Source organism: Triticum dicoccoides, chromosome 6B (assembly GCF_002162155.2).
Source record: "Triticum dicoccoides isolate Atlit2015 ecotype Zavitan chromosome 6B, WEW_v2.0, whole genome shotgun sequence".
Taxonomy (NCBI): domain Eukaryota; kingdom Viridiplantae; phylum Streptophyta; class Magnoliopsida; order Poales; family Poaceae; genus Triticum; species Triticum dicoccoides.
In genome coordinates this window covers 176169895-176182091 of record NC_041391.1, presented here as the reverse complement: position 1 = coordinate 176182091, position 12197 = coordinate 176169895, and the positions used below count along the sequence as shown (strand labels likewise).

Below are 12197 nucleotides of genomic sequence, written 5' to 3'. Positions count from 1 at the left end.
AAAAGGATATATCAGGTCTTGTCAGTGTTAGGTATTGAAGTGCTCCAACTATGCTTCGATATCTGGTTCCCTCTTCTGGACTTAACAATTTTCCTTCATATAGTGATAGTTTTTCAGTGGTTGACATAGGTGTGCTTGATGGTTTACAATCCTTCATTCCCACACGCTTTAGTATGTCTAAGGCATACTTTTCTTGTGTGAGCAAGATGCCACTTCCTATCTTCTTTACTTCTATACCTAGGAAGTAATGGAGCTCTCCCAAATCTTTGAGTGCAAAGTCACTTTTTAAATTCTTTAATAGTGCTGAAGTGGCTTCTTGTGATGAACTAGCTACAATGATGTCATCAACATAAATCAACATAAACATGATCACCTTTCCTTTCCTGAAGATGAACAGTGAAGTATCTCCTTTTGATGGACGAAAACCAAGCTGTTGCAGCTTCAAGCTCAACCTTGAGTACCATGCTCTCGGTGCTTGTTTCAGACCATATAAAGCCTTGTCCAATTTACACACATGATGTGGTTTGGAGCCATCCTCAAAACCAGGTGGCTGTCTCATATAGACCTCTTCCTCGAGAACGCCGTGTAAGAACGCATTCTGTACATCCAATTGGCGAAGACTTCATCCCCTGGAAACAGAAATAGATAGAACAAGTCTAATAATAGCAGCTTTCACAACTGGACTAAAAGTGTCCTCATAATCAATGTTGTAGCGTTGTTTAAACCCTTTAGCTACTAACCTAGCCTTGTACCTATCTATTGTTCCATCAGCTTTCTTTTTAATTTTATACACCCACTTGCAATCTATAATATTCCTCCCTGGCTTATAAGGAACTAGATGCCAGGTTTGATTTTTCATTAGTGCATCAAATTCACTATTCATAGCATTCTTCCATTTTTCACTGCGTAAAGCTTCTAGCACATTTTCTGGCTCACCAGTAGTAGCAAAACCCGTAAACTTAAAGTTCTTGTTATACCTGACCATCCCATCTTTGGGCACCAATGGTTTTGTAATACCTCGTTGTGACCAAGTCACCCGTGTGGTTATAGTACTGGGTTGATTTGTCGCCGCAGAAGATCCAGCAGCATGCATAGGAGATCCACCTCGTACTGTCTCAGGTGAATTCCCAGGCGAATCCCCTCCGGTAGATGCGCTGTCCCCCGCCCTCGGATCCACCGCGTGTGAGGCAGAGGAGGACGCCCTATGAGGAGGCGACACTTGGCCGGGGCCCCGCAGGACACTGTCGATCTCATCATGATGTCGCGCGTCGGGTCTCCCGCAGCCAGCCGACTGGCTCCAGCTGTTGCATGGCGACAACTGCAGACCGGCCCCGCGCGAGGCCCCGCCCGACCGCGCCGCTTCTTCTGATTGCGTGTCGTGCGCGGGGCGGCTGGAACCTGATGGCGTCAGAGGGTCAGCCCCAGGATCCACACCAGCAGCAGCCGGCCCACCTGCGCCGAATCTCTCGGGATCAGCGTAGTCAGCCGGATCGTCCTCATGTTCAACGCCAGTGCAAACTTGATTCTGCATAAAATCACACGGCAGAGCAGCAATTTTTTTACTGCTTCCATTAGTAGCATCAGGATAACTATTAGCCAATTGATCATCTGCACATTTTTCGCCCCTGTGATCGGTTGGATTTAAAAGCTCCGGAGACAAAAGAAGGATTTCGGCCCGAAGGCGAGCGCCGGCGTTTGGGTGTAAGGCGGCAAAGGGAAACACTGCCTCATCAAAGACTACATCTCTGGAGATATAGACCAGTCCTGTGGATATGTCGAGACACTTAAACCCCTTGTGAAGATTACTATAACCTAGAAAGGCACACTGTTTCGAACGGAACTGAAGTTTATGAGTATTATATGGACGTAAGTTCGGCCAACAGGCACACCCAAAGACACGTAGTGATGAGTAATTGGGTTTCTCGTGGCATAACCTTTCGAGGGGAGTTTGAAAATTGATAACTTTGCTCGGTAATCTGTTGATGAGATAGGTAGCCGCAATGAAGGCCTCATCCCAAAATTTGAGAGGCATGCATGCTTGAGCTAGAAGAGAGAGTCCAACCTCGACAATGTGTCGATGTTTACGTTCTGCTGACCCATTTTGCTGGTGTGCGTGAGGACAAGAAACATGATGAGATATGCCAACCTTGGTAAAGAAGGAATTTAGTTTCACATATTCTCCACCCCGGTCGGTTTGGAGAGCAAGGATTTTACGATCAAATTGTCTCTCAACAAGATTTTGGAAGTCATGAAATTTTTGAAACACTTCTGACTTATGTTTGATTAGGTAGATCCATGTGAACTTACTGAAATCATCGATGAAGCTCACATAGTATTTTTTTTTTCTACCTACGGATTCAACTGCTGGTCCCCACACATCAGAAAAGATAAGTTACAAAGGAAATTTTGATTCACTTATTGATTTTGGATAGGGCAACTGATGGCTTTTGCCTCGTTGACAAGAATCACAAACAAATTCATCAACTAACTTAACACATGGAAGCTTATTGTGGCTAATTATTTTGCTAACAATAGAAGATGAAGGATGCCCTAGGCACCGGTGCCACCTATCCGAGGAGGGGGTGGCACTGAGCACATGCTTCTTGGCGCCTTGTTCCATGTGTTTGAAAGGGTATAATCCTCTCCTACCCCTGCCTTGCAGCAGAACTCTCTTCGATCCCCGATCCTTTACAAAAAAAGAATGAGGGTGAATCTCAACAAATGTATCGTTGTCAATGGAAAGACGGCTCGCAGAGATAAGACTCTTGTCTGCCTCGGGTACATGTAAGACATATTTAAGGAGAAGATCACGTTCAGGGGTGGAAATATGAGATTGACCAATATGAGCTATAGTCATACCTGAGCCACTCGCCGTGTGTATCTGATCCTCTCCGGTGTATCGGTCTCGAACCTTGAGCTTCTCAAGGTCACCTGTGATGTGGTTTGTAGCACCACTATCCAGGTACCAATTGGTGTCGACTCCGTACTGGGGAGCCGCCATGTTTGCCGAGCGCTCCTCTCCTCCTTGGTATGAGGAGTCATACCTCTTCCAGCATTTCCATGCCGGGTGCCCTATCTTGCCGCAGATTTGACAGGTCGGCTTGGCAGAGGGATTGTTGGAGTAGTTCCCGCCGCCGCCGCCGTTGCCATGGTTGCCTCCGTTCCCACGGTTTGGTGGGTTGGGTGACTTGGGGAAGTTTCCGCGGGCGCGGTCACCACCACCGTCGGCCTGTTTGTTGGGGAAGTTCCGGCCGCGGTCACCACCGCCGCCGTTGTTCTTGTTGAAGCGGCCGCGAGTCGCGGCCGCTTCAACAAGAACAACGGCGGCGGTGGTGACCGCGGCGTCGCGGCGTTTGCAGATGACTGAGAGGATCCACCGCGTAGACTCATGCGAGTCTCGAAGCTCAGCAGCTGTGAGTACAGCTCCGGGACGGTGACTGGTTCGACCCTGGAGCACATGGCCGAGACCACCGGGTCGAACTCCTCATCGAGTCCAGCGAGGATGTGAGAAACAACGTCTTCTTCATCAACCTTCTTCCCTGAAGCCATTAGTTCATCACACAAAGCTCTAATCTTACCAACGTAATCTGTGATGCTGCTGTTGCCCTTCTGGAGGTTTGCAAGGGCGATCCGGACGTTGACCGTCCTTGCACGCGTGTGCGAGGCGAGCATGCCTTGCACCGTGTTCCACAGCTCTGTTGCGGTGTGGCACGTAGCCACCTGAATTGCCATCTCACGCGGGAGCGAGGTCAGCAGATAAGAGAATACCTGCTGATCCCTCGCGTACCACGTGGAGAACTCCGGGTTGGGACCTTTGGACTTGGTCTTGCCGTCGGCGCGGGTGACCTCAATGGTCTGAGGCGGCACCACCTGCTCGACGTCGAGGAACTCCGCCATCCGAGCCCCCCTGATTGCCGACAGGACAGTGGTGCGCCATAGAGCTTCGTTCCCTCTCGTGAGCTTCTCTGTTGCGGCGTGCACAAATGGAGAGGAGGGGAAGGAAGTGGAAGAGCTTGCCATGGATGATGTCGAGGCCTGCTCTGATTACCATGAAAGAATTGGTGGAAGCGTATGCCTCTTGGCAGGGACGTGTTCGTGTTATATAGCATAAGATTACAGAGATTGGCCGGTGGTTATTAGTCTTGACCTCTACTCCAAGACATACACAAGATAGAGAGATAAGGATCAATCTAGCCTAACCACCGGCCTGGTTTACAACAGAACTCACACACACAATAACGTTACAGGTTGTCACGTCCTCTACAAGCCTATCATCTAACAAGAACTACCAAAACTTTGGCATGGCTACGACATATGGGCGTCAATCCAAACGAGCGCCCCTGGTAGCGGTCAACGCCAAAAAATTGGCAGGGCGTCCCACGGCTGCGATCCAAACAGGCCCCATGTTTCTGGATCCTGTTGCTTTCTGCAAATAAGTGTTTTTCCCTTTTTTACCCATAGCTCTATTTTTTTCATTTCTCAATATCTTATCAATATGGAACATGGCTCACCAGAATTTTTAATATAGAATGAAATGGCCATAGAGTTTGGAAGATTCAATGGATGCAAGATTCCCAAAAGACGCCATTGTCTTCACATCGACTAGTATCTATTTACGTGCAAAGCACGTTTGGCTACCATAACTGATATATGAGAAAATAAAATTCTGTTGACACTCTCTGACCCTCAATATCATTTTTTCACATGTTAACATTGACATCGTTGATATAAAAGAGGACTGTAAAAGCATGTGATTTTGCGAGTGGATTTCTTGCTCCCGAGCTTCATAGAGCCTTGTTTTTAAAAATTTTGAAAATCGTATTTTAAAGTTTCAAATGAAAACAAATATCATAGTTTACAGAGGGAGTTTCCTGTAAAGTTTCATGCTCAAATACGTCAACCTAGCCACCTCGTGTGGAGACAACCACCAATCTGTATAATTATCAAGCAGAATATCTTCCAGTAGAACAAATATCAAGCAGAATATCTTCTCATAGACATGAAACACAACTTCACAAAATGTTCTGCGAAGCATGAATTAGATAAGGCATTTAGGTATGTCCCTTCTCAGGAGATTCTATTGAAACACAAATACCCCCAGTACTCTACTAACCACCAAAAGCGAGCATGGAGGAAAACGGCTCAAGCATGAACTGAGAAGAGGAAACCTAACTGAACTCTTCCCATCGTGCAAGAAACAACAATGAAGTAAGAAGAAATTTCCATTTGACTCTGATTTTATCAGGCTCAACCAAGAAACTACGGAAGATACACACCTCTCTGATCGACCATTTGACTCTCATTTCCAGGATCTAACTTGCTTCTGCATTAAAGCATGGAAAACAAATCATGTGGTGTAACTGCCTAACTGGAACCATTCTGCATTATTTATCAAATCAAAAGAAATCCGGACCATGTGGACTGGTATCTTTGGGTACGGTCCGTACATATCATACTCAAGTATACCAACTGTAGGGTGAACAAATTCCCAGTAAGCCACAGCTGGCCCAAAACTAGGGTACCCCAGGGGCCAGGCTATCGATGGCAGCCTGCCACTAGCATATGTACTATTGGGCTGCAACGCAATAAATAGGTCAGTTAAGATGAGCTAACTAGCAATGAACCTTGCTCTCCTATATATTTTTCAGCCATGTAAACATAAGCATGAACCTTGGGGCTGGTAGATGACAGATTGATTTCTCTTTACTTGAATATTTTGGATACAATGCCTAACATCAATCTAAACGGTAACTATTTAATCCATACACAAGTAGAAGAGAGCTTTATAAACTAGTTGATGGCGAGTAGAAGGCACGGATGTAGCTTTCCCACGGTAGTACTGCAGCCTTTTGTGCACCAACCAACCGTGGCCCAGGGCCTTAAGCTGCACCCATGACATAACACGGAGAAAATGTTATGAGTGGTGTACACTGTTCATTGACTCTGATGCACACAATAAAGCCCCTGTTGGATGATATAGAGTACCAGCAGTGCATGCATCCTTCAAGCAATAGCAAAACAAGGGGAAGAAACACCAACCAATGCGGTTCCTCACCGTTCCTCCCGTCGTGCTGCATCTGTTCCTGCTACTCTTCTTGGCCTCTCCTACCACCGCATGCACCAAGCAGGAGAAGCGCAACCTCCTTCAGTTCCTTGCCGGACTATCACAAGACGGCGGCCTCGCTGCATCGTGGCGCGACAACGGCACGGACTGCTGCAAGTGGGAAGGCGTCGGCTGCAATGGAGACGGGGCCGTTGCTGAGGTCTCCCTGGGATCTAAAGGACTTGAAGGGCGCATCTCGCCATCCCTGGCCGACCTCACCAGCCTGCAGCGTGTCAACCTCTCGTACAACTCCTTCTCTGGTGGCCTTCCTCTGGAGCTCATGTCCTCTGGAAGCATCATCGTCCTCGGCGTCAGCTTCAGCCGGCTCAACGGACCGCTGCCCGAGCTGCCATCTTTGGTTACAGCCGACAGGCCTCTGCAGGTACTCAACATCTCAAGCAACCAATTCAGCTCAGAATTTCCATCAGCCATATGGAAGATGACGAAGAATCTGATCGCGCTCAATGCCAGCAATAACAGCTTCACTGGGCACATACCGTCTTCTCTTTGCCTTGGGTCGCCATCTTTGACTTTGCTTGATCTCTGTTACAACCGATTGAGTGGTGATATTCCCACCACACTCGGTGATTGCTCCAAGCTCAAAGTGCTCAAGGTTGGCCATAACAACCTAAGTGGAACTCTCCCTGTTGAAACCTTCCATGCTACCTCGCTAGAGTACCTCTGCTTACCCAACAATGGTTGACAAGGAGAACTTGATGGAGCACACATGATCAAACTCAGTAATCTGCTTACTCTTGACCTTGGAGGGAACCATTTCGGTGGCAACATCCCAGAGTCCATAGGTCAGCTCAGGAGTCTAGAGGAGCTCCATTTGGGTAGCAATAACATGTCTGGGGAGCTGCCATCAACTCTGGGGAACTGCACAAATCTCAAAACCATTGATCTGAAGTTCAACAACTTCAGTGGAGACCTAGCACTAGCCCAAACTGACCTTTTCCTGACGGCCGAAACCCGTCAGGAATGAGCCATTTTCGTCAGGAACAATGCACTACCGTCAGGAATTCCCCGTCAGTAACAGCTTGTCAGGAATGTCTGTTATTCCTGAAGGTGGCCGTCACGAATGAGGTTCCTGACGGCATTTCCTGACGGGTGACCTGAGTTGCGCAAACTCTGCTTTCCTGAAGGCTAGACCGTCAGGAAACACCGTCAGGAACACTTGCCGTCAGGAACCTAACCTATTCCTGTCAACTGGTGCGTACCTTCAGGAATGAGCTGGGGGATATTCGTGACGTCTGGCATCGTCAGGTATAAATTACCATGTCCGTCAGGAATCAACCATGAGAAGCAAAACCTATTATTAAAAATTAGTGCAAAATTATATATGAAAATTCACAGCAATGTGTCAAATCCTCTCTCATATCATGCACAAACCATGGTCGCACAGCGCATTTGAAAATCACATTCAATTCATAATTCACAATGAACCAATTATATTGAAAGCTCAATGTTCACAAGATCCACATATTCATATCCAACTCATGATTCATAGAACCTCAACTTACATGATTTGCCACGAATTTACATGAATTGCCAAGAGAAGCAAGTGAAAAAATAAAAGGCTACCTGCACTTCACGATATTAAACACTAATTATGCTAGTGGCATTCCTGAATGATTATCCTCTTTGGAGTAGAACCACGCTCATCCAGGTGTGTAGCATGAGCAAGATCTTCAGGATGAGAAGAATTTGTCAACGGAGTACAAGCATTCTCTTGGCCTTGGGAGGATCCATTCACCCCTACAACAAAAAATGTAGCAGACTTCAGTGAACAAGGTGAAAGGCAAATCTATGGTACATATACAAGTTGTCAAACCAAAATATAAAATCCACCTAATGAAACACATTATTTGCTAGCAAGAAAGTGAAAAAGTCTTATCTTGGTGCCAAGTGTAGGCTGCAATCATGAAGTAACAGGAATAAAATGAAAAAGTCTCGAATTGTCAGTACCAGGTCTAGGTTGTCCTCATTCACTCTCACCCATTGATGATTTGGTGTTCCATAACATGAAGCACCAATCAACAGTTCGACACAAGCAGGCAGCAGCAAAACAGGGAAGCAACCAACAAGCAAGCAGCAGCACGTGCACAACATGGGGAAGCAACAAGCAATCAAGCAGCAGCAGCACATGAACAGCATGGGGAAGCAACTAGCGAGTAGAAGCAGCAAGGGCATGACGAACAGGGGAAGCAAGCAGCAGCAGCAGCTCAACAAAAACTCAATTCAAATAGATGAAAGAGGTCGAGGTTACCTAGTCTGGTGTGGTTGCCATTGGGAGGACATGCTCCCTATGCATTCTTTTTTTCATTCGTAATCACGAAATACGGCGGCATACGCATGTCTGAGCATGTCCCCATGTCCGGCTTTTTAGGCTAGCACTACAAGTATAGAGAAAAATAGTTAACTTTGTATGATAACCACCACCAATTGAGTTGTACATGAATAGACGCATAATGCACATGCACTTAAGCAGGCAGCAACCACTGATTGAAATACACAGACACTTATTCCCTCCATGACAAAAGTTAGATGTACACTTATTCATGGACAGAGGGAGTAGGCAGCAGCCTCTGAAGCCATAAAAACTATGCCTATATCAGAGTAAGATTTTCTTTCACAAGAGACTCTAGAAATACTGCCTTTGTATGAGACAAATAGATTGTTTCTTATCATAGATTATCATCAACACATGAACTACTATGACGCACCCTGTTTTGATTACATTACAATCTGCATGTATTATACGTAGATATACTTGTGAAATTCAACGTAAGAATAGTTTGCATAGAGGAATTGCGGATCATAAGCACTACTTACCAGATCACTACCATCCATTGGCTCATCATGAAAAGCAAGAAGCTCTTGGGTATTTCCTATCCCATCTTGACATATACCAACTACAGTGCAACAAATGGTTCAGTTTATGTGCAAAGCATCAACAGGATCTGTAACACAATCAAAGCAAATATGAGTAAAAGATGAACAATACTTGTAGATGTTTGGTCAGAAGAGAATCATTTTTGCAGTGCCTTTGCAACTGAACATTTTTCCTCAATAAATCTTGGTACAACAGAGTGTGATTGTCCTACATCCTTCTCCCTAGCTTTTGCAACAAGCACTGCTTTCCTTATAGCACCATCACCTATAACTCAAATAAACTACCCATGCACCTGTAAGTGTTCAATTTTGTAGCTTCCCTATGGCAATACATCTTTCCCACCATAAACTGAATGCAACTTACCAACATGCTTTTGGTCTGAATGGATGATCATGAACCACCCCTGAAACATAGCGAATTTATCACAAGTGCACGATTAATCAAACAGCAAAATCAGCATCATTTAAGTACTAAATTTGGAAACTAATTGTGAACCAAAAAGGCAATAGTAGACAGATTTGACAACTAAATTGCAATCCTAAATAGCAATTTCTCTCTCCCTATAGAAGTCCTTTCACACTGACATAAAGATGCACAACGAGGCATGTTCAGAATTAAAAATGAAATAAATAATCTTTTACTTTTACCATAAAATATATGGATGATTATACAAGGTAATTCTATTGCACCAGCTTCAGTACACAAGGTCATTTGACACCAAAGAATGCATGGCAATCTTTGTCACAAACTAAAACGCAGAACAAAGCCATGAAGAAATATATGCGAAGATTAACATACTATATTAATGAAACAATATCTGAGGTCGATCTCAAACAACAATGTACAGAGTAACAACAAGCAAGGAATAACAAAAGAGTAGATCTAGCTCTGCAGCAGAAGTAAAATTATTTGACACAGCAGCCAGATTAGGGAGAGGAGGAGCAGGGGGGCCCTGGACGGGGATGGAGTCACCTTTGCACGCAGGCGGATCTGGGGGAGGATCTGGAAGTCAGAGCCGAGGTAGGCAGATCTGGACGTCCTAGGCTCGCAGCGAAGAGGTGGCCGGTCTAGAGCGGTGGAGGCGGCCGTCAACGGCGGGGTGGACGACGCTTCATGGGGAGGGAGGCGGCCGTCGACGGCGAGGTGGACGGCGCTTCAAGGGGAGGGAGGCGGCCGCCAGCGGCGGGGTGGATGGCGCTTCATGGGGAGGGAGGCGGCCATCAACGGCGAGGTGGACAGCGCTTCATGGGAAGGGAGGCGGCCGTCAACGGCGGGGTGGACGGCGCTCCATGGGGAGGGAGGCAGCAGTCAAAGGCGAGGTGGATTGTGCTCGATTGGGATGGAGGCGGTGGATCTGAACTGGACTGCGGGCACGGGGGCAAGTGGAGGCCCTCGATCTGAACTCTGAGCGTGCACGCGCCTCTCGCAAGAGAAAATATCTCCGCGTCCCGCGACTTGTGTCTTCCTGACGGCCACGTACGCGCTCCTGACGGTGCGCAACTGATTCGCGACGTGGATATGACCCCCGACGCGAACGTGCCACATCGTTCCTGAAGGTTAATCTCTTTCCTGAAGGCTATCAAGCAGAACGTCAGGAACGTAGCGATCATTCCTCTCAGCGGACCATCCACGTCAGGAACGCGTTCACGTTCCTGAAGGAGCCATCGTGGCCGTCACGATCGTACGTGGCCGTCACGAAAAACTCTGTTTCAGGTAGTGTAGGCAAGGTAAAGTTTTCCACCCTATAGAATCTAAAAAGTTTAGATCTCATGAGTAATAATCTCACTGGCATGCTTCCAGAAAGTATTTATTCATGCAGAAATTTGACTGCACTGCGGCTGTCGTACAACAATTTCCATGGTGAGATATCCCTGAGAATAGGTAATCTGAAGCACTTGTCCTTCCTATCACTTGTTAGAAATTCCTTTACGAACATCACAAAAACTTTGCATGGGCTTAAGAGATGTAAGAACATCAGCGTCCTGCTTATTGGAAAAACCTTCATGAATGAGGTCATGCCACAAGATGAAACCATTCATGGTTTCCAGAATCTTCAACACCTTGCCATACACCAGTGTTCGTTGACTGGAAGGATACCTATTTGGTTATCAAAGCTCACAAATCTGAAGATGCTAGACTTATACAGCAATCAACTCACAGGACCAATGCCAAGCTGGATCAACTCCCTAAACCACCTCTTTCGGCTGGATGTATCTAACAACAGTCTTACTGGGGAAATCCCAATCACCTTGATGCAGATGCCAATGTTTAAATCAGATAAGGCCGCTGTCTATTCGGACCCAAGCCTCCTTGACCTTGATCTAATTATTTATGTTGCGGAATCATCAACACTTCAATACCGGATAGACAGTGCTTGGGCCAAAGTGCTGAATCTCGGCAAAAATAAATTCACAGGTGTGATTCCACAAGAGATTGGTCAGCTGAAAGCACTCCTTATCCTGGACTTGAGTTCCAACAACTTTTATGGAGTGATCCCACAATCAATCTGCGACCTCACGAACCTCCAGCAACTAGATCTGTCTAATAACCATCTGACGGGTGAAATTCCTGCAGCATTGGAGATCCTTCGCTTCCTTTCACAATTCAACATTTCCTACAACGACCTAGAAGGACCTATTCCAACAACAGGCCAGCTGAGCACGTTTCAGACTTCTAGTTTTGACGGGAACCCAAAGTTGTGTGGCTCTCTGCTTATTAGAGATTGCAGTTCAGTCGAAGAAGCTCCCATGCACATCATCTCTGTAAAAGAATGCAGCACTAAGGTCATCTTTGCCATTGCCTTTGGTTTGTTCTTTGGGGTAGGAGTGCTATATGACCAGTTAGTATTATTCAGATATTTTGGCTAAGCGTCTAGTATCTTGATATTTTGTTCACATCTTTGTATACACGTGCAACGGGTCTTCATAATGTATTAGTTGAATCTTTAGAAGTTGAATATTTTTGCCAAACCAATCTGTGTGCCCATGTTATTTGTAGAATGCATGTTTCTGAAAGAGTGCACATGCAAAGTAGTATGGTCAGTATGTACCTGGACGTACCATGCACTACCGGACTCGCGGGCTATGCCTACGGCCCAGGGCCGTCGGCATAGGTCCTATGCCGTCGGCATAGATCTATGCCTACGGCTGCCGTCGGCATAGCCCCGTCGGCGTAGATCACATCAGCGTAGATGTGTCA

General features: G+C 46.3%; 1 long non-coding RNA gene and 2 pseudogenes across 1 annotated transcript; 1 reads left to right on the top strand and 2 right to left on the bottom strand.

The window, feature by feature from the left end:
- Window positions 1–3395: 3395 nt before the first annotated feature.
- Window positions 3396–3534, bottom strand: LOC119327060 (annotated as a pseudogene).
- A 2507-nt stretch (window positions 3535–6041) lies between these two features.
- Window positions 6042–11866, top strand: LOC119320999 (annotated as a pseudogene).
- On the bottom strand, window positions 7540–10376 carry LOC119320400. Its single transcript, XR_005154970.1, has 6 exons — window positions 9972–10376; window positions 9363–9402; window positions 9111–9279; window positions 8939–9018; window positions 8373–8499; window positions 7540–7861 (listed from the first exon to the last, which is right to left on the bottom strand). It is a non-coding gene; the product is annotated as an uncharacterized LOC119320400 (long non-coding RNA).
- Window positions 11867–12197: the final 331 nt, after the last annotated feature.